The following is a 22,845-nucleotide window of genomic DNA, read 5'->3' on the forward strand; positions in this document are numbered from 1 at the left end:
CACGCATGCTCCTTAAGTTAGTCAGTCACTCCCGTTTATTAACAGTACCCCCTTGAAGAACGGGTTAGTCAACCCCTTCTCATAGGCAAGAGATTGAGAGAAAGCTCCTGGGAGAAAAGAGGGCACTGCTTCTCAGCTTTCCCTAGTCTCACATCAATCTCCTCCAGCCTGTTATGAAACCCGGGAGCTGGAACTGTCCTCAGGCTGATAGACTGAGCTCAGGGCCCATCTTAGAACAGCGTGCTCTCAGCTAACACGCCTGAGTTTTCCTCCTAACAATCCATTTATTTTTATGTGTATGTATGTTCTGTCTGCATGTGTATCTGTGTAGCATTTGTGTACAGTGTTAGAGTCTGTCAGAAGAACTTGTCAGATTCCTTGGGACTGGAGTTACTGATGATTGTGAGCTGCCATATGGGTGCTGGGGATTGAACCCAGGTCCTGTGGAAGAACAGCCAATGCTCTTAGATTCTGAGCCATCTCTACAGCTCCCTCAGTTTTTTTTCTTCTTGAGGGATCAAATCACTTCCTCAAAAATGGTACAGAGGATGCTACAGGACCAGAGTGTGAGCTGTGCTCTCTACGGTACAACTTCCTGGTGATAACCGGCAGCCACAGGGAGAGTCCCCCTCTGCCCAAATTCCACAGCCATGAGCACAAAGCAGAAAGGAACTATGTTTCATTTTCTTCTAAAACATCTTGACACTCCCAACCCTACACTCATACACTCAAGCCCTCTTGCAGCCAAGCTGAAGTGGACACACATATGCTCTGCTATGTTAGAACCTGTCAGTGCTGATGTGGCAGAGGCCAACAGCAGGCTGGCACTGTGGGCACAAACGTTTGCTGTAGACATCAAAAGTTAATTTCACAATGACAAAAGTACATCCCTTTCTCTTAGCTCCCAGCAGCCCTAGCTTCTCCACTTTGGTAAACAGCATCAGACTGTAAAGCACACCAGACAGTCCCGAAGGTGAAGCGAGAATGGCAGAGTAAAGTGTACCTCAGAAGCTGGGATATAAAACTGTACCCACTGTCAAAGAAGGTCCCCACTGCGTGGTGTCCAAAGATTGAAAATGTTTTCACAGTTGGTGATGGGACTAGCTGCAGTGGTGGTGGGAAAGCTGATAAGGGCTAGCCTTGCCTGACGAAAGGGTCACTGAAAATGCCCAAACACAGATAGACAGTTTAAGAAGTGGTTCTCAGGAGGGCTGTGGGGTAGCCTCCCTGCTGACCAGCTCTGCCAGGGTGGTCCACCTCTGCCAGGTCCACCCTGCTGACCAGCTCTGCCAGGGTAGAAAAAGGGAAGAAACAGCACAAACCACAAGCACAGTTGCTTCTAGAAGCAGCAGAGGTCGGAGACCAATGTCTGTCCATCTTTCCATTTACAAACTTGATCTTCTTTGTGAAAAAGTGGTCCTTTCCCCAGAGGCTTGCTCCCTGAAAATACTTTGTTAGAACTCAGCCTACATCTACTGGGTTTATAAGTATAGACATTCTCGAGAGCACACACAGGCTTTCCCAGTCTCATCTGGTCAGCAGAGACAGGAAAAACAGCCACAGTGCTCATCTAGGGAAACCAGACAGCTTGTCTCAGTGGCAGTGCCAGAGTTGGAAGCCATGCTTTTGTCATAGACAGGAAGGCTCGTATTCCTTCCCCAGGACACACTGTAGTTCTTTCGTTTTAAAGATTTACTGCAGTTGAAATGTGACTTGGCCACAGACTACTTGGAGTTGTTTGTCATTGTCTTTTCCATAGATCAGGCTGCTCTCAGAATGTCATTGGTGTTATGGGGTTTAGTCTCATGGCTTTCCTCCCATTAGTCCTGCAGCATGGGCTTCCCCAGAAAGGACTGGACTGCTCCCTGGTCCTTTTGTGCCTGTGACAGACACCTCAATGCTTACCCTCATTAGAGGCTGAATTGTTCTAGATTCTCCTTGTCTCTTCACTCAGACCTTTGGCTGGCTGTGCAGGGGGTTAGAAATGAACTGACCCTGGTCTTTTCCACCGTCCATGTCACTGTGTAGAGTCCTGGCAGATAGAGGGGTGCTTGTCCTGTTTAGGTACCAGACAGAGCATACTGAGCTCACTGCTGCCCTGCTTTTTGCAAGAAGACACTTGCTGTGCACACCTGGAGGTTCTGTTTTCTTCTCTTTTTGTGCCTATTCAGAGCTTTTGCTGTACCAGTCAAATTTACATCATTGTCTTTGGGTTGGAAATCTCCATCGCTCTTTTCTCCTCAAATTCATGACTTAGTTTGTCAGTCCTTTCTCCTGCAGAGCCTTCCCCAGCCTTTTCTCTTGTCCTTGGGAAGGAAGGTCTGGATTTAGAAGTATTATTACAATGAAATAGAAAAAAAAACATTAAGACTAAAAGCACTAAAGTATGTGTGTGTATGAATGTATGTATGTTTGTGTGTGTGTGTGTACTGTTTGAAATAGGATCTCACTCTGTGTAGACCAGGCTGGCCTTAAAATAAAAGCAGGAATCTGTCTGCCTCTGGCTGCTAGGATTAGAGAAGTGTGCCACCACACCCTTTTCTTCTTCAGACATCATGGAACACACATGTTATCCTAGGACTCGTGAAGTATATGATCATAAGTTCAAGCCAGCTGGGGCTACATAGTGAGACAGTCTTGAAAACTGAAAGTCTTTGTTCAGTGCTGGAGTCTCAGCTTGATCCCTTATCACACTCCAAGAGTGGCACCTCTCCTGCTCTGCTCTTGATTTCATGGCTGTAGCGGTCAGAGGGCACATTGCTAACACTGATGTTCTCCCTGGCGATAATTCAGCTCTTCTTGCAGTGGACTGTGCAGCCTTTCAAATTTTGTTTTTAGTATATGGAAAAGCAATTTTTTTTCTTTCCTAATCCCCTGAAAAGGAGATTGACTTTATGCCTATCACATTTGTAATGAAGCCATGCTCAGTATTTGAAAAAGAAAATGTGTTAACAAAGAAACTTCAGGCCACCCACAGCCTTCACCAGAAGTGACAAGTGCCAATCTCCCATTGATTTTGCCACCAGCAGCCATACCAGGGTTCTCATTCCATAGCTGGTTTTGCTTATCTGCCTCACTAAAGAAACAGGAATCCTGTTTCCTGTAAACTGCTAGTAATCCTAGTGCCTGGCTGAAGCAGGAGGGTCTCTGTGAGTCCAAGGTCAGCTAGGGTCATAGACTGAGACCCTGTCTCCAAACAAAGAGAACCAAAGAATCGTAACATGGGGTAAGCCTTCTTGAGGGACAGTCCTGGAACTTGGTATGTAGAACAGGCTGGTCTTGTACTCAAAGAGACCCATTTAAGTGCTGGGATTAAAGGCGTGTACCAAGACCCATTTAAAAAATAATTAAACAAAATTTTATTTTATGGGTATGAGTGTTTTGCCTGCGTGTATATATGTGCATCATGTGTGAGCCTCGTCCCTGAATAGGCCAGAAGCGGGTATCTCCTAGAACTGGACTTATAGATAGTTGTGAGCCACCTGACATGGGTGCTCGGAACCCAGCCCAGGTCCTCTGCAAGAGCAGCCAGTGCTCTTAACTGCTGAGCTCTCTCCAGCCCTCCACAGTCCACTTTTGTACATTCCTACTTTTTAATGGTAAGTTTCTAGGTGTGCATTAAAAGGATATCTGTTTTTACAGGTTTTGGGTTTGCATTACTAACTGTTCCTCTGATATCCGTGTCTGTGATAACAATGACAGGTTAGGAATTACTTCTTGATAAAAGGAGAAAGTGAAGGTCTTTCTCCTTCATGTTGGAGGCACAGAGCCACCACTGGACCTGAAAGTGTCTGTCTCTGGACTGTTCCTTGAGCTCCCCAGACTACTTCCTACTTTCTTCTTCATGTCACAGGATTAATAATTTAATACATGTCAAAAATCAGGAAGTTCTGGTGGGGTGTCATGGTCTACCAGATTTCCTAAATTCAGCCTTAACCGCCCCAATTGCTAAGTACCTGAAGAGCTTGGTAGAGGAATTGTGGTCACCAGAACTGGGTAAGGAAACAATTGTGAGGGGACAAGAAAGCCAAATTCATCAGTTTGTGTTTGTGGGGTGGAGACCAAGTAGGCACAGGTCATCGCCTGCCCACGGGCAGTTTCTCAGGCCACTGGAAGCTTACACTTGTGAGGGCCTGGGCAGTGGTGTGCGTGGGTACATAAGGAAGAATGTGGCCATTGCATTCCTCAACACATACCAAGAACACTTGTTACCCCTTGCCACAGCCGTTCTCAGCCGTGGTGAACACCACCAGCCTACATGAGGGCAGCGTGGGAAGTGCCCCACTGTGGGTCTTGAGAGGACACCCACAGACAGCTTTGGGGAGAATGCCAAACATGCAGTGCCTTTGGCCAGGGCAGCTATGGCAGGCGGCAGGGGGCCACGGAGATGGACATCCAGGTGATTGTGAGGTGTGAGAGGAGGAGAAGAGTGTGCCCTGTGGAGTGAGGCGTAGCTGTGCAGGCACCCAGGCCTTCCTTCCCCAGCTGAGAACTTCCGCTACATCTGCCCAGCATGTCCTGGCGCTAGGCTGCCAGGATGGCTGGGGACCTGGGGAAGGGTGGCACGCAGCACTCAAGACTTCCAGCCTCTGCCTCTGGCCTTCATGCCCCTGTCTGTGTGCAAGTGAACCCCGTAGAAGGAACCTCACAGCTGTGGCTGCCTGCAGAGTGCCATCATGGCTGCCTTCTGGGTCAGTTTACCGTTCTTTGCCCCCACCTGGCCTCTGCCGACTTCATCAGTGTCCTCTTCCCAGGTGTCTTTTTAGTCAGTGCTGATCTTAGTTATGAGGAGTTCCAGCTATTCTGCAACCCTCACTGTCCCTGTGTGCTACAGCCATTCTTCCCTGGTAGCACAGCCTCGTCTCTGCCTTCTGCTCTCCCAGATAGCAAACAGTCCTGCTGCCATGTGACACTTTTTCCAAAAGGCCAGTGCTGATGTCGCCACAGGCTGCAGCATCCCGCAGGCACAGGCAGGGCGTGTGAGCTCTGTAGCCCCTTGCCTCCTTCCTTTGCAGCACTGGAAGCCAGTCTGACTGTGCTCAGCACTAGGCTTTAGTTCTGGAAGAGCTGCAGGTTGTATGAGTTCTCAAACGAGCCACAGCTCAGCTCTCCAAAATCCAGCGACATGTGCATGTATGTGCATTCATGTTCTCAAACTGAGTGTCACTTTTGAGCACAAAATTACCTCATGCTTTGGCCAGACAGTGGAAGTACACACTTTTAATTCCAGCACTCAGAGGCAGAGGCAGAGGCAGAGGCAGAGGCAGAGGCAGAGGCAGAGGGGCAGAGGGGCAGAGGGGCAGAGGGGCAGAGGGGCAGAGGGGCAGAGGGGCAGAGGGGCAGAGGGGCAGAGAGGCAGAGAGGCAGAGAGGCAGAGAGAGAGGCAGAGAGAGAGGCAGAGAGGCAGAGAGGCAGAGAGGCAGAGAGGCAGAGAGGCAGAGGCAGAGGCAGAGGCAGCAGATCTCTGAGGCCAGCCTGGTCTACAGAGTGAGTTCCAAAGTGAGAGCCAGGATTATACACAGAAACCCTGTCTTAAAAACCAAAAATTACAGTAAATAATTTTTTTTTTAAATTTCCACCTGCTTGGAACAGATAGTTTTTATACAGATGAAAATACACCTTCTAAGAGATTAAGCTTGGTCATTAAGATGTAATGTATGTTAAGGAGACCTGTCTAGAACAAATGATTTGGCTGACTTATCTGGTAGATGACAAGACCCCATCTTTAAAAAGTAAAAACAAATAAGCTTGCAAAACTTTAAAATGTCTGTAATAAGCCGGGTGTGGTGGCACACGCTCTAGTCCCAACACTCAGGAAGGAAGAAGCAGGCAGATTGCTGTGAGTTCAAGGCTAGCCTGGTCAACAAAGCAAGTCCAGGATAGCCAAGGCTACACAAAGAAATGCTGTCTCCAAAAAACAAACAAAGAAACAAACAAGCCTGTATTAATGTTCCTTCCTTGTTGGTAATGTCAAGGGCATTATCAGTATAAGCTCCTCAGGCAGGAGCTTATACTACAGCCCACGCTGCCCCCAAAACTGTGGACTCAAGCAATCCTCCTGCCTCAGACGTAATCCCAGTGTTGGGATCATGGACACATACCAACCACATCTCTCTGCCTTCTCTTCATTTTTTTTTTTTTTCTGGTAGTACTGGGAATGGAACCAAGGCTTTGTATATACAGACAGTGTGTTACTGCTAAGTTAACTGTATCTGACCACTCATAATAATCTTCACTAGATTTTTCTCCCTTATAGGCAGCTCTGCTAGAGCTGAGTAGCTGCTGTTTTCCCGAACATGTCTCTTAACACGGGAGAATGTACCATGGATACCATCAATAGAAACTGCTGGGTTCCTGCAAGCAGGAAAGCTTAGATGTCCCCTCCTCAAAATGTAGTTTTATTTGTTGTTATTTATGTGTTTGTGTGTGCTTGCTTGTCTGTTTGTGCACCATGTGTGGACAGTGCCCTCAGAAGCCAGAGGAATACATCAGAGCTTCTAGAGCTGGAGTTGCAGATGGTTGTGCCTGCCTGATGTGGTGCTGGAAACTGAACCTGGTCCTCTGTGAGAGCAGCAGGCACTCTTAACTACTGAGCCTCCCCGCTTCCCTTTGACTTTGATGGGCAGGGAGAGGAGGGGTCGTCTGGTTGTTGGAGTTGGAGAACCTGTGAAGTAATTGGTATTTTGCTAAATGAACAACTTCATGGCAAGCGTGGAACAGACTGCCTCTGTCAGCAACACAGAGCTTATTAGGAGAATGTGCTTGGCGAGAGACCCTTCCCACTCCCAGTCGCTGATAACTGATTGTGTGTACTCAGTCTCACGAAGCTCTCACCCTAGCCTCATCCAGAGGCCCCTGGAACCTTTGAATCAAATCAAGGCACAATGGTCAAGAAGGCTGTTGGATCTAGCCAGAGGAACAGTAAGTAGTAAGTTAGGTGCTGACCAGGATGGTCAGACGTAGTGGTTTGAGAGGTTCCCATGCTCAGTGGTCCCTTCTGAAAAGATGGATTAACATACTTGTGTGGAAGCTCTACCTGACCCTCTCTATAGAGTCCTTATGAGAATTAAATTAGAACCCAGGGGAAGCTCATTTTGAACAATGGCATTGAACAACTGAAGTCACCGTGAGTGCTGGTGCTGCCACCCTGCAGCCCTGCCCAATACAGTAGATTATGGGAGTGGCATTGAAAGGCCTTGCTAGTGCTCATGGAGCCTACCGGTTGCAGAGAAGACTGGGGTCCTAGATATGTGTGGTGAGGTCTGTACAGCACAATTCTTTGAGATGGGGTATGCACAGCTCAGGGGCCAGGGGCCTTTTCACCGAAATTCAACAGCAAATATAAAGAGACAAGCAGTGCTTAGTGTGTGGCTGGATCAGTAAGCTGAAACATCAGGGGAATTACAAAGTTCACAGAGACCAAAGGCCAACTAGAGCAGGTCGCTCCCTGGACCGCCTGATCAGTTGTTATTTAACTTTTATGAATGAAAGTTTCACAAGTCTTTGCCTTGTGAAAGCACAGTGGATATCGTTTGGAAAGCTAAACTGTACTCAGTCTTTACTGCATTGTATTTTAAGTTTTTAGGGTTATTGAGGTATAATCCCCATGACATTAATCTCACTCCCCTTATCATGCCACTCTGTACGGTCTGACAGATGCAGAAAACTGTGAAATTGCCCCACATTCTGGACACAGGACAAACCTATCAGTCACACTAAAAATTCCCTTGTGTGGGCCTCAGTGGGCATCCCTTTCTCCTCCACTGATCTGTTCCTGTAGCTCTGCCTTTTCCAGAATGGGAAATCATGCAGAGTGTGACTTTTGAGTCTTGCATATTTTGAGTCAGCAGAGTGAGCCCTGCTCTGGTTGAACTGTGCTTCTCAGAGTGGACAAGACTGTGTGAGCCCCCTGGCGTGGCTGTATTTTTCACGTGGGTGTAACAGCACAGGCACCCACTTAGCAGCTGCAGGGTGGTGCTCCCGGTTTTCACTCAAGGATGGACTGCCAGTTTTTGCTGTGTCTCTGTTCCTACCAGTTGTGCCTCTTTATTTCTTTAACCCTAGAAGATCATTAAGATTTGTAACGTAAGCTCAGTGGCAGTAGTAGTGCTTGCCTTTACTCCCAGCACTTGAGAAACAGACAAATCTCTTAAGTTTGGGGCTACAGTGGTCTACAAATCGACTTCCAGGACAGCCAGGGCTACACAGAGAACCCTTGTCTCAAAAAACCAAAAAACAACAATAAACAAAACAAAACAAAACAAAAATCTTATTTTATAGAAGAGAAGGGCAGAAAACCAGGGGTCTGGACCTTGAAACACCAATTCCCCACCCTTCCTCTGCTACAGTTCCACGCTGCATCCCATTGGGTTAATTCAGTGGCTCTGTGGTCCAAGCTAACACAGGGAATGAGCACAGGATGATCCTCCACATGGAGACAGATCAGATCTCTAATTGGAACTTGAAAGTTTATTAAAGTAGGACATCTTTGGGTAGTTGAGATGTTTTAGCTGGTAGAGGCACTTAGCCACCAAGCCTGACAACCTGAGTTCAATCCTACACACATTAGAGAACAACAAAACGAAAAACCTTCTGAAGAGGTGATCTGTTGCAAAGTGTTCTCCGAGACCTGGCCACATGTCCTTTCTGCACCATGCTAGTGTCACACGCTAGACCTCCCACTTGTTAGGCAGGTGCCTGCTACTGTGCTACACGCAGCTAGGACTGTGGATTGAGCTAGGCTCTGTGGCTTGTCACCTTTTTAAGTGCGACACAGCCACTTAACTGTGGAGAGTGCACTAAAACCATTCACCACATGGTGGCGTTTTCTTAAAAAAAACAAAATTAGATGTTACATTGAATATTAGGAATAGAATTGATTGGGGCAGTTTGTATTCTGTACATTTAAAGTGAAAGTCTGGTTTTGTTTTTTGAAAATTGAGTTTTATTGTTCAGTGAGCTATTTAGCAATCAGAATATAGGCATACTTGTTCTTAAGGCAGCTGACACACTCATGTGTCTTAACTGATGCTGTACTCTTCAGAGGTTCCAGGTCAGAAATCTATGCTAACTAGGAGGACTGATGTGTTCACAGAGATAACACTGTGGACATTTCTTCAGAAACTTATGTATGTCTAAAGACAGTGCTTCCGTAGCTTTTGTAGGGAAAGTAGTGGACACACTAGTCCTCCTGGGTAACTGGTGTGTGTTTGGGCTCTTGTCTGTCACTTGCAGTCTGTGTGATTCCAGCTCTTACCCCTTTCCCTGCTCCCATCCAGCACTTCACTTGTCGTCTTCACATTCCAGCTTCATCTGCAGAGTCGATGCCTTCTCCCTCCCTCACCGCCTCCTCCCAGGCTGTTTATCTGTGATGCCTTGGTGCTGACTGTGAGCAGTGCTCACCTCTCCACCTTCAGATCCCAACTTTGCTGGAGTCTGTGTGACGATGGCCACTTCCTGCCTGTTCATTCTGAGGTTTATGCCTCTGCATCCCTTTAGTGTGATTTAAGGGTCATAGGCTGAACACTGTAGCACTTGTCTTAGTCCACCATCCTGATCCAGAATCCTTGTTGTCCTTTCATGTCATGTTGTCACTGGATAGTTACGGTGTATGCTGGATGGAGACACAGGCCAGGAGGCCAGGGTGTGGAAATCTCAGAGGATCCACTAAATATATAATATTTAGAATTATTTTAACTGTTTTGTGTTTTGCAAAGTTGTCATGTTCTCTTTGAAAATTTAAAAGAAAAAGTCTGATAAGTAGGAAAGAAAAAAATTATGTAGCAGAAAATCATGGCTGCACTTAACTGTCAGATGTTGATGGGAAGCATGCTGTGTTAAACAAAGGTCCCATCTTAGGATCTCTTGTTCACCAGACAGCCCCACTGTCCTGAGGGGAATCACAGCTGCCAGTAGAAAGACAGCCATCTGCAGTTGCAGTGACCCAATGGAGATGTGTGTAGTTTTTAAGATGATTAAATGGTAGCTATGGCAACAGTGATCAACACAGGGAGGAAGGAGGAGTTCCCAGAAATGCAGCTGCTGCATTTTATAGTCATTCAAGATTCGTGGTCTGTTATGACTGGCTGCTCCTACACATTTACATATGGATGTTAGCATGTGTGTCTATGCACCGAAAGACAGCTTGTGAGTTAATCCTTAGTGTTAATCCTTTACTTTATTTTGGAAAGTTCTGTCTGTAACCACTAGTAACTCTCATGACCAAGGAGAAGGCCTGATGACCTAAGTATGACGAACCTGATCATGACAGAGCACAGGCGGCAAACTGTGGCCACGGGACTTAAATCTAAGCCCTCCTTTAGCTTGATGGATCTAGCAGTTGCCGGTCTCACCTTAAAGCGTCACTCTACCCTAAGAGATACAAGTATGTAGACATGCACCCACAGTTTAGAGGGGTGATTCCTGGGAGATGCTGGACCAGACTGGAGAGAAGGCGGGGACCTTTCCTGAAGATGTCAAGAGGAAAAGGTTGGGCTTGTCAAGACTGTTTAATTTTTTTAGAAACAGAATTAATTCACTTTATTTTTCTTGTATTAAAAAACCCTTATGTGGGGCTGGAGAGATGGCCCAGAGGTTAAGAGCACTGGCTGCTCTTCCAAAGGTCCTGAGTTCAATTCCCAGCAACCACATGGTGGCTCACAACCATCTATAATGTGATCTGGTGCCCTCTTCTGATGTACAGGTATATCTGCAAGCAGAATACTATATACATAATGAATAAATAAATCTTAAAAAAGAAAACTTTATGTTGGTGCTATAGCTGGAGGCTGAACAGAGACTCTGGTGTGGGTTTTCCCAAGATGATCAGTGAATTCCTGATAAGGAGACTTGGTGAATACAGTCTCTTTCCAGAGGTCAGGGTTCAGGTAGCTGTAGGTCTTGGAGTTGGCATCAAAGGTGGCCTTGGCAAAGTTGCCCAGGGTGGCAGTGCAACCCCTGGCTGATGTGTAGCAGTCATCAATACTGGCCATCATCAGTACCTTCTTAGACACAGGAGCAGAGACAGTGGCAGTGCCTCTGGGGACAGGGATGAGATGCACCAAAATAGAGCCACAGTGGCCTGTAACCTTGCATGGAACAGTATGAGGCTTACCAATCTTGTTCGCCCAGTATCCTCTCCACACAGGGACCATGGAATGCTTGGCCGAGATGATGGCCCCTCGATGGCAGTGACTACCTCTTTGGAGCACTTAACACCAAGACCAACATGACCATTGTAGTCCCCAATAGTGACAAAAGCCTTGAACCTGTTCCGCTGGCCAGCCGGTGTCTGCCTCTGTACTGGCATGATGTTTAGCACCTTATCCTTTAGGGATGTACCCAGGAAAAGTCAATAATCTCAGATTCCTTAATGGACAGGGAGAGAGGGTAGGTCTCTTCCAAGGACTTTGTCTTCATATCCTTAACCAGGTGGCCCAACTTGTTGACAGCAAATCCTCTCCTTCCTTGTCTTTGGCGTTATCTCCACATGCCCTGCTGGCCTCTACCACAGCCATGGCTACAACCACGACTGTGGCCCCTAAGACTGGTGCCAAATTCTCTGTGGAAGTTGCCACTGCCTCCTAATCCTGGGCCCCGGGTTCTCTAGGCCCTCCCACTGCACTGGTGTCATCTGCCATTTGATGTTTTCCAGAAGAAGAAGGAGGAGATGGAGGAGGACACAGAGGAAGAAGAGACTGTTTATTTTTATTTTTACTCTACCATTTTAAAAAAGATTTATTGCCAGGCAGTGGTGGCACATGCCTTTCTTTAGTCCCAGCATTTGGGAGGCAGAAGCAGGTGGATCTCTGAGTTTGAGGCCAGTCTTTCCAGGACAACCAGGGCTCAAACAAACAAACAAACGAACGAATAGATAAATAAAATTTTATTACTGTGTATGAGTGTGTGCATACCATGAATGTGTTTGTGTACTTGGTTTGTGCTAGTGCCCATGGAAGCCAGAAAAGGTCATTTGATCCCCTGGAGTTACAGGCAATTGTGAGTTGCTTAGTGTGGGCTTTGGGAAGCAATCCGAGGTCCTTCTGGGAAGCAACAAATGCTCTCAACTGCTAAGCTATCTCTCTAGCCCTTTATCATTTTAAATGAAAATTGATAAGCCTATAAGAAGTTATATAATATATATATTTAATGTATCTGTGTGTGCCTACATGGATTAATGTGTACTATGTATGTGTCGGAGCCCACTGAGGCCAGATGAGGGCATCAGATTCCCTGGAACTTGAATTACTGGTGGCTGTGAGCTGCCATGTGGGTGCTGGGAATCAAACCCATGGTGGAACAGTATTTGTTTTGAACTGAGCCAAGTAGAGTGCTGGCCTCTACATGCAAATCCATCCCAGCACCACAAAGACAAACCCCAATATTGATCTAAGATATTATTTAATACGTAGTGTGTATTCAGAATTCTTCACTATTCAAAATTCAAGCCACTAACGGTAGACTAGCTGGCCTGTGGCGTTGAGGACTGAAGTGAAAAGTGACCTCAGTAATTATAATTCTTGAGAGGTTAGCAAATTAGTTGTATGGGGTTTCACTTGTTTGTTTTGCCTCCTTTATGTAGATTCCAGGGAGCAGACAGTTGGAGGGGTGTATATACCGTGTGGGGCATGTGATGTGGCTCTACTCATACTACCTAGGGGCAGCTCCCCTTGCTAAGTCACACCGAGGTCTTTCAATAGCAACAAGGGGAACCAAAAGACATCCTCAAATACAGAATTCTAGAACAGCACTTTCCGACTGAATGTAAACAGCTGCTACTTAGACTGTTGGGTAGAACATTAAGTTCTCCTTCGACTGAGAACTATAGGATGTCTTTTATTTTTTAGATTATTTTTATTTTATATATTCAAGTGTTTTGCCTGCATGTATGTATGTGCACTGTGTGTGCACAGTGCCCGAGAAGGCCAGAAGAGGGTGTTGGATCCACAGAGACTGGAGTAACAGTCAGTCATGAACCACACATGGGTGCTGGGAGCCAACAAGGATCTCTACAAGGATCAGTGAGTGCTCTCAAGTGCTGAGCCATCTCTCCAGCCCCATAAGGATGTCTTCTACGGAGAGAACTTAGTGTGAATGAACTCTGTGTGCTGTGTGTGTGTGTGAGTGCGCGCAAGGTTTTTTTTTTTATGTAGCTTTGGCTATTTTGACACTCACTGTGTAGTCCAGGCTGTCCTTGAACTTTCAGAGATCCTCCTACCTCTGCCTCCCAGATGCTAAGATTAAAGGTGTGTGCCCTACACCTGGCCTATGTATGGTTTTTTTGTTTGTTTTTGTTTTATTTTGAAGAACATACATAGTAAGAAGAAATTCAGTCTGGCAAGATTGCTAAATGGGTAAAGGTACTTGCTGCCAAGCCTGATGATCTGAGTTCAATCTGGGAACCCCATGGTGGAAGGAGAAAACGGGCTCCCACACTTTTCCTCTCACCTTTTTATAAGGCATGCAGTAAAATGTAAACCTCTGTTGTACCAGATTCTTAAGTATTTTTCAGAGCTATTTTAACTTAAAATCTACACTGTTGACATTTAAAAAGCCCCTCTAAAGCCAGGATGGGTCTTATATTGAATATGAACGCCATGGTTTAGTTTAGAGACACCCCATCAGTGTCAACTCACCTAATCTTGGGAATGAAGCAGGGTGGGGCCTGCTTGGTAACTGGGTGGGAGAAAATCATGGTTTAGTTGGCGCACAGAATGATGGAATATGAATTTGATGTGCTCTTTAGAGTCAGATCTGCTGAGGTGTAATGTCCTCTGCACTTACGGCTCATGTACTTGTCTGAGACATGATAAATTAGTAAGGTTGTAGATTTATATGCCCCTCCCAGCTATGCAAAGATAATTTACAGCATTAAAATGGAACAGTCCCGCTGCAGTGCTTACCTCAGAACTGTGCTCCTGCCAGGGGAGAGCAGTCTGCAGTCCACCACATCTTGTGCCTAACAGTCTCTTACTGATCAATTATGAGTCTGATCAATTCCTGTCCTCACCTGGCTTCCTGTGAAAAAAATGGAGTTCAGGTGTGTCTTGAGCGGTGCAAGGTCTTCTGGATGGCCCTTTCCTGTTTGTGGTTTTCTCTGCTACTATGGCCTGTTCTGGTTAGTGACACTATGTGGATTTTTTCCCTTTGTCTCTGTCTAGGGACCTGTCCTGTCCTTGCATTCACCTTGAACTTGAGTGCTCCTTTCTGAACTCACAAACTAACAGAGGATCTGAGTGTTCAAATCCAGCTCTCTGCTTGTTCATCTCATCTATCTTGTAGCCATCCGCATGGTTGAGTAGGAAGTTGATGGTGGTCTTCTCCCAGAACTCCCATGAAGCAGTAAATCCAAAGCCTCAGTACTTTCCCCTCAGTCGAACTGCCATCTTCCTTCCTTCTTGCTCCCTCTGTCTGTCCCAGTCATCAGTCTGTTGCCCCTCACCTCCAGGTCCGTTCTCCTTCATCATGCTTTGATGTCAGGGTCCTGACTGTAAACATAGCTCCTGTGCAGCCGGCCTGGCACCAGGCTTTGCCAGCAGAGGTGCTCACAGGACCCTGCTAGGTCATGGTGGGAGGAGGGACCTTCTCTTGTTCTAAGTGTGAGCCTGGATGTACCCTGGAGCAGCCTCACAGGCAGCACAGTACTCCACCCAGCCCTGCTCTCCAGCACATCCTTTTCCTCAGTCCTGTTTAGCCTCCACTACCAGCAGGCTTTGTGTCCCTAAAGAGGTCTGGATCTGAGCTTTAGGCCAAAGGGAGGCTCTGGCAGCATCACAGTGACTTTCTTCTGCATGCCCTCAGCTTAGGTGATAGATGATTTCTGTATTTTTGTTTTTGCCTCCCACTGCCACCCCCAAGAGATCTTTCTTTCTTCTCCATCTTTTGGGTACCTGTAGGTGTGTAATTTATGGAGATGAGTGTTGATGTGGACAGGCTAAGGGCAAGGAAAAGTTTTCTTTACCTACACGCCATACCACCCAGGTCCTTTTGGGGAAGTGCCAGTTTTGGTCGGGGGCAGAGGAGATTAAGGGAGTCTTTCTTGCAGACTGTGTGGGGAAGGCAAGGTGGACAGAGGAGACAGGGTTGGCTGGTGTGTCTAACTCTGGTGGCCTCAAGGCATTGGCTGTTCTCTGTCGTGTGGCATCTGCCCTGGGTAATGCAGGGCAGGAAGACACTGGGTTTGTATATGTGAGTTCCAAAAGCAGGTGGGTGCAAGTGTGGGCTCTGGATTTCAGGCTGTCTGTTCAGCCTGGGGACTAATGGCTGCCAAAACGACAAGCTGCCTTTTGTTAGTTGTCAGCCTATCACATGAAGTCTTCCTGTTGGGATTGCTGATGTTTCTGTCTCCCATCTGGACCCCAAGAGATCATCTTATCCCTTGAGTTTTCAGAAGTGGTGACTCTTGGGGTTGACTTCTTTGTCTTCTTTTTGAACTCTGATGGCTGGACTTTTCTTCTGTCATTTCTGCCTCTGCCTTGTACAGTAAATGGATCTGTCATCTTGTTCCAGAGGGGTTCTGAAATCATTTTGCCAAGCCAAACAATGCTATACTAAAAATATACAATGTTTCAAAATTAATCTTTAGCTTGAGAAGATTGCTATATAATCAAGTAGAAAAGCTAATCCAGACCAATACGGATGGAAGGAAAGAGAAGAAAACATTAGTCAGAATCCAAAGACTATGTCTTCCCTCTAAGAACCCTTGCTCTGAAGTTGGCTTTGTCTAGGACACTCCAGCTTTCCTTCCTTTTTAAGTTTCTTATCCTAAAATTATATTTACTACTTACTTATTGTGTGTGTGTGTGTGTGTGTGTGCGCACGTGTGTGTGCGCGCGCTCAACAGTGCACCTGTGGAGGTGAGAGGACAAATGTAGGGATCTGTTCGCTCCTTCAACCGTGTGAGTTCTGGGGATTGAGCATAAGTATCCCGGTTTGGCAGCAAGTATGCTTACCTGCTAAGCTTTCTTGCTGCTCATTGGCTGTTTAAGTTAGGTTTTCTGTTGCTGTGATAAAACAGCATGGCCAAAGTAACTTGGGGAGAAAATGGTATTTGGACAGGAACTCAAACAGGGCAGGAACCCGGAGGTAGGAGCTGATGCAGAGGCCTTGGAGAAGTGCTGCTTACTGGCTTGTTCTCAATGTCTTGCTCAGCCTGCTTTCATATAGAACCCAGGACCACCATTCCAGAGGTGTTCCACCTACAATGGGCTGTACTTTCCCCCATTCATCACTAACAAAGAAAATGCCCCACAGACTTGCCTGATCTAATGGAGACATTTTCTCAATTGAGGCTTCCTTTTCTCCAATAACTCTAGCTTGTGTCAAGTTGACAAAACTAGCCAGCACAATGGCCCTCCAAATTGTCTTTGAGAATACTGGCATAGTATGTCTTTTCCTTTTCTTTTATCCTGCCTGTGTCACTGCCGAGTGCTAGACTGATGTTCTGTTCTTGGAACCAAGCTAAGATAGGGACTTTGCTGTTTTTCTTTGTGCAGCTCAGCTTTTGGTTTTCTTAGCATCATGTACTTAATTCTTTGTGCATGTCTATGCATGGTGGGGGGTTCTTAGATGGAACAGAACTTGCCCTGTGCTTCTCCTCCCCCGGTGGTTGGCTTCTGACTCGAGTCAGTGGAGGATGCAGCAAACATTTTTGCTTCTGCCCCATTCTGAGAAGCAGCAGAGCCCTGGCAGAATCCCAAGGACAGGAAGGGCCTTGCCCTTTCCATTGGGTCAAAGTGCTTGCAATGCATAGAGCAAAGTCTGGAAAGGGTCAAGTTGTAGCTCAGTCTAATATCCAGAAGGGCTGTCTTCAGTCTTGAACTCTGTCTACTCCTGAGGACCTGCTGGGGAAGTTGCAAGGGACTCAGTATCTGGGTCTCGAATTCTAGTATCTAGCCCATGCTCAGCCTTCTAAGAATTCATGAGCATTTCAGCTATTTGCTTCCTGTGTAGCTACTACAGTCACCTCATCCTCCTGGGCTTTGGAGAAGTTACATGTTTTTCATGCACTACCTTTCTTTGGAGGGACTGTGGCTCATTAGAATTCAATCCCCCTGTTCCCATATGATCTCACTCTGATGAGCTCATGAGAAGCTGTGATTTTATAGCTATCAGGCATGTTCTTGTGGGCTTTCAGTGACCTTTTGTTTCAGAACCATTTGTTTTGAGATAGGGACTCTATGCAGCCATGGCTGGCTTCTAGGCTGTCCTCACAGAGATACACCTGCCTCTGCCTCCCAAATGCTGGGTGCTACCACTCTGAGCAAGTTGGGGTCCTTAAAATGATGGAATCTGAGACAAAGCTTCTGGCCCAGATTCTAGTATGGTAGTGAGAAGAATGAATTTCCATGTTTAAAAGCTCATCAAATTCCAAAAGGCCAGAGATTAAGTCTAAACATTGAACCTGTAGAACATCAAAGATGGAACAGGTTCTGTAAATAACTAATGAGAAAAGATAGAGCAAACCTAGAGAGTCCAGCAGGTAGCCGCTGGCTTTTGTACAGTGAGAACAAAGTCTGTTACAGACTAGACACAGAACAGAGAGGAAACGACACTCAACCTTGAATTGTAGAGCCGTAGAACCACCTTTTAAGACTGATAGTGAACCAGGTATAGTGGCACAGGTCTTTAATCCCAGTACCAGGGAGGCAGAGTCAGGGTGGATTTATGTTGGTTCAAGGCCAGCCTAGTCTATGAGTTTCCGGACAGCCAAAGCTTTATGGTGAGATCCTGGTATCATATAAAAACAAAAGGAACTTACTGCCAAGAATCATCAGCAAAGGATGGTTTCTTTCTTTTTTCTTTCTTTCTTTTCTTTTCTTTTTTTATTTACGTGTTTATTATGGATACAATGTTCTGTCTGCATGTACACCTGTACACCAGAAGATGTCATCGGAACTCACTATAGATGGCTGTGAGCCACCATGTGGTTGCTGGGAATTGAACTCAGGACCTCTGAAAGAGCAGCCAGTGCTCTTAACCTCTGAGCCATCTCTCCAGCCCCCAGCAAAGGATATTTTCAATGGTACATTTCAAGGGAAGTGAACTAAGAAGGAAGGACTAACATTGAGGGAGGCTGTCTGTAGACCTAGACCTTGCTAGACCTTACTAGTTTGCCTAATGGTCACACTATTCATCCTTTCTTCCCATCGGAAATCAGGTTACAAACACGTTTCCACTGAGAAGCACAGGAAGCCCAGTGGGCTCTCTTGGAGGATAAATGCTGTGGGTTTTGCTAGGACACACGACTCTTAGGCTGAGTCTCAGCCTTGGGGGCTTGATCTTTGCTAATGGGTCCTGGGGCTTGGTCTTTGCTAATGGGTCCTGTCTTCTTTTTGTCTGCAAATCCAGGTAGCACTGGACTTTGTGTCCTTCAGCAGGCCACAGGGTAGTCTGAGGCCTCCAGTATTGCCAGAAAGGTCTCTTCAGTTCCATGTATGTCTCCTTGATGCTCTTCTTTTTCCAATAATGTCTTCCTGACATACTGCTTCTTCTAGACCTCCAGTTCTGTCTTGGTCTTAATAACATACTAGAGGTCTGATACCAGATGCTTCCTGATCTGGCCTGCTGGACACAAGAAGGAAGTGCTGAGCTGAAGGAAGAGTTTAACAGATACTTTCTTTTCCTTTCTTCCTTCCTTCCTTCCTTCCTTCCTTCCTTCCTTCCTTCCTTCGTTCCTTCCTTTCTTCCTTCCTTTCTTGTCTTCACTTTTTTATTCTTTGTGTACAAAGACAAGCGTGACCAGTTTCACTTTGTAGACAGTTTAGAACAATCCATTCAAGGTTGCTCAGTCAAACTTAATGAAGCCTATGTCCTTCACATACTAAAACATTGATGACATAATCAGCTCATATTTTCGGATCAGACCATGGAGATTAGAGCAGACACAGCAAGATGAACTTCCGTGGTTGACTCCAGTAGAGCTGCTGGTGACCCATCTTCCCTTCAGATGGCCAAGGAGGGAAAAGGCCAGATACTTTCAGTAATAAAACTGAGCAAGTTGGGGTCCTTAAAATGATGGAATCTGAGACAAAGCTTCTGTAATAGATATCTTCTATTTCTACTGTGGTACCTGAAACATTTACGCTTCAGCAAACATGATGATGTCATATGAGGTGGCGGGTAATCTGTGTAGTAGAGTTGGTAGGGCACAGAGAAGGTAGGAAACTTTCTTGAAGACATCAGGTTGGGAAGTAGTAGGCTGTTCTGGGTGCCAGTTAGATACTCTCTACACTAATAGCACCTTGTCTCATCATAGAAACAGCTAATAAAATGCTGCCCAGCCAGACAGCGATGCTGTACACCTTTCATTCCAGCACGAAGGATGCACAGGCAAGTGGATCTCTGTGAGTTCAAGGCTAGCTTAGTCTACATAGTGAGTTCTGGGACAGCCAAGACTCTGAAGAGAGAACCTGTCTCAAAAAATAAGAAAGAAAATGCTGCCCAGGATCTGCCAGTATGAAGGACATGGGGTGGACCTGTTTGTAATATTTCTGTCAGTACAGATGAATTTAAGTTATTTAAAATTCTTTTTATAATTTTGTATGTGTGGATGTTTTTCCTCCATGTGTATCTGTATGCCACATGCATGCAATGTACCAGGAGTTTAGAAGAGGGCATTGGATTTCCTGGGACTGGAGTTACAGACCTCTGTAAGCAGCCATGTGTGTGATGAGACTTCAGCCTGGGTCCTCTGCAACAGCAGCAGGTGCCCTTAACTGCTGAACCATCTCTTTAGCTCCTAGAGAATTTCCTCAAGGTTTTGTGCCATTGATGTTTTTGCTTCCGGTTACTTAGTGTGTGCTTCTTTTTCTTTCTCATGAGCATGGCAGCCCGGGCCTGACTCTTCACAGTGCTGTCTGCACAGGTTGGAATTTCCTGTCGTGAGTCTTCTTTACATTTCTGGTACTTGTTGATACTCAGAACGTTTCAGAACTTTCAGGCCATCTTCCGAGAAACAACTGGAGCCTACAGGCTGCATGCAAACAGCTCATTTTGACTGAACTTTAGTACTGCGTTTGGTCTGCTTTCTGCACAAACACATAAACCCAGCAGGAAAGTACAGCTTCAGCCAAAGCCATCATTTTTCTACAGGTGACCTTGGATGATGGCACACTGCTGCCTCCTTGCTTTAACTGGTGTAAACTGCAAGGCCTGAGTTAGGTCATGTTTTCTTAAGCTCTAAGTTCACACCCATAAAGTGTGCAGGGTATGTCCAGCAAAGGACTCTTGCTTTATGATCCAGCTCATTTATTTGACTCTTTTCACTTTTGCTCACAAGCTTAAGGAAGAACCTTTTTCCCCCAGAAGCCCAAGTTAAAACACCTTTGGCCATAGGAATGTGTATTTCCTGGCCTGCTCAGTCTTCCAGATTTCACAAAGATTCACAAGAGCTTATTGCTTAGCTGTGTTTTGATTACAATCCCATTGGCAGTGCTGGCTGATTCACAGGGAAAGACTGTGACCAGTGTTGCTGTTGACAGGGCCACAGGACTTCAGCAAGGGTTACCGTAGGATCAAGCTCCTTCTTGTGTTTTGTTGTCAAGTTAAGAAAAATTATTTAAATAATCAAGCTTATCTGCAGTCCCTGAGACTTATGCTGGTTTTCAGACAGTAAGAGGCATGCCTTTTAGAGGAACGCTTTGGCCACTGGCGTCTGTGACAGCACCATCACTTAACCTGCTAACTTTACTGACTGTTCATGGCTCTCTCGAAAGTATCATGGGAAATGAATTTACCTCACCCTTCACTGCCCTTGGTTCCTTCACGTTCTTCAGCACAATCTTTATGAGAAGGATAGGGGCTTAGAGCAGGTTGTTTCTTGTGAGCATCTGTCCACCCGTGCCACAGGTCCTTGTTGTCCATTGGGTAGTCACTCCTTGCTATGCAGTATCTTCAGTGCCACCTACTCTTCCCTTCACAGCACCAGGAAGAACCATTGCTGGCATGATGCAGTGGGTGATCTTAGAATTCTGCTTTAGATGCACTGACCCTCCAAGCAGCTGCTTTCACTTACTACATTTGTTTAAACAAACCCTGTTCCTGGAAGTGGTTTCAGGATAGTCTGTCCTTGTAGCTAGCTGGTCCTTTGCTCTTGTTTTTGAAAGTGTTTTCTTAATGATAACCATAAGAGCCCAAGCACGGCAGACCAGAAGACTCTGCTAGTCCAGCCTCCACCTGCTGACTGTTATTGCACTCAGTAGTTTAGATTTAGATCTCATTATTTTGCAGAACAGAAGAGATTCTTTGGTTGCTTGCTATCCCACTTCCCCACCATTAACACAAGCTCTGATGTCTGAGAGTCATCATGGACAATGATAGAGAATGAACTTTTTTTACTTTGTAAATATGAAAAAATCCAACAAGAGTTAGAGAAGGGCTACCTAACATACTAGCATCTCTTTAATTGTCATATAGAATTCCATAGCATACAATGCCATGATATTAAAAGTTAAAGAGTGGATGCAGATATAGAAGGAAATACTTGTCTCTACTCCTACATATCTGAAAGCAGTTTACTTTATTTAAGGCTTTTTTGTATTTGTTTGTTTTTGAGATAGGGTTTTTCTGTGTAGCCCTGGCTGTCCTGGAACTTACTTTGTAGACTAGGCTGGCCTTGGACTCAGAAATCCATCTGCCTCTGCCTCTGGAATACTGGGATTAAAGGCATGTGCCACCACTGGCTATTTGGCTTTTAAAAATAATGGGAAATATAAAGGTTTATAAAGCACATGCAATTCATTAAGAACCTTTTGTGTAACATTTAATTTCCATTCCTTAATAGGATCTTTTCTTGTCTTTGGAGCCCTCATTGCTGTTTACAGCCATGATGCTGTCTCTCCAAGGCCTGCAGGCTGCCCCTGTTGGGGACCATTCCTTTGCCGTGCTTTGCCACATCTCGGTACTCAGTTAACAGCAGGACTGTGGGGGTTTGTTGCCCAGAGCAAACACTAAGCACTATACATACATCCCACTTGCTGTGCCGAGCACCATTCTGAAAGCTTTGCATGTTAGCTCATATGTACTGTGACTGTGCGTTAGGTGGTGATTGTATACAGAGTACCCAGCATATAGCTGCTTGACATTTACATCTTTGTCACAAGGCTTTTGTTGCCAGTGTTTGACAGTTGTCCCAGCATTTTCCAAACAGGAGTCTTTGCCCTTCAGAGCACAGTGCACATGTGCCTATATTTGTAGACTGCCTCCTTGCTCACGATCTCTTTCTCTTCTTTGCTTTAATCTCTTCTGCAGTTCAAAATGAATACAGATTCATTGGTGGTGGCAAGTAGTTACCCGTTTTGTTTGTTTGTTTGTTTGTTTGTTTGTTTGTTTAAGACAGGGTCTCTCTACACAGTCCTGGCTATCCTAGAACTGGCTATGTAGACCAGGCTGGCCTCAGACTCACAGAGATTTATCTGCATATGCCTCCCAAGGACTGGGACTAAAGGTGTCTACCAATAGACCTGGCCTACAAGTATTAACTTTTTATTCTTATCTCGAAGAATACCCTTTGAATGAAGTTGTATTACGAATTTTCTTACTGGAAAACTGTTAAAGCTAGAAAAAGTGTCTTTCTTTGTGACCTGTCTCAGGTGCTGTTTTAGTGTTGCGCATACCTTCCTCTCTTGCATCTCAAAATGTTGGAGGCATTTCTTTCTGTGTGTGTTTTGGGGGGCATTCTAGCCTACAGCCATCCATAAAAGGGAATGTCCACTTCTCAGAGCAAGGCTGGACGTTACTAACAAAAGGCCCTGAGCTCTAGTTTGCATGGGACTTACAGAAGTGTGTTTCTTTGTCAAAAAATATCTTTCTTTCTTTCTTTCTTTCTTTCTTTCTTTCTTTCTTTCT

General features: G+C 45.6%; 1 protein-coding gene and 1 pseudogene across 1 annotated transcript in view; one reads left to right on the forward strand and one right to left on the reverse strand.

Annotated features, from left to right (window-relative positions):
• The window catches only part of Abl1 (ABL proto-oncogene 1, non-receptor tyrosine kinase), a 109,779-nt gene that overhangs the window by 23,659 nt on the left and 63,275 nt on the right, over positions 1-22,845 (forward strand). The window lies entirely within an intron of this gene.
• LOC110559046 (small ribosomal subunit protein uS5-like) lies at positions 10,764-11,639 on the reverse strand (annotated as a pseudogene).

Source organism: Meriones unguiculatus, chromosome 8, assembly GCF_030254825.1.
Source record: "Meriones unguiculatus strain TT.TT164.6M chromosome 8, Bangor_MerUng_6.1, whole genome shotgun sequence".
Taxonomy (NCBI): Eukaryota; Metazoa; Chordata; class Mammalia; order Rodentia; family Muridae; genus Meriones; species Meriones unguiculatus.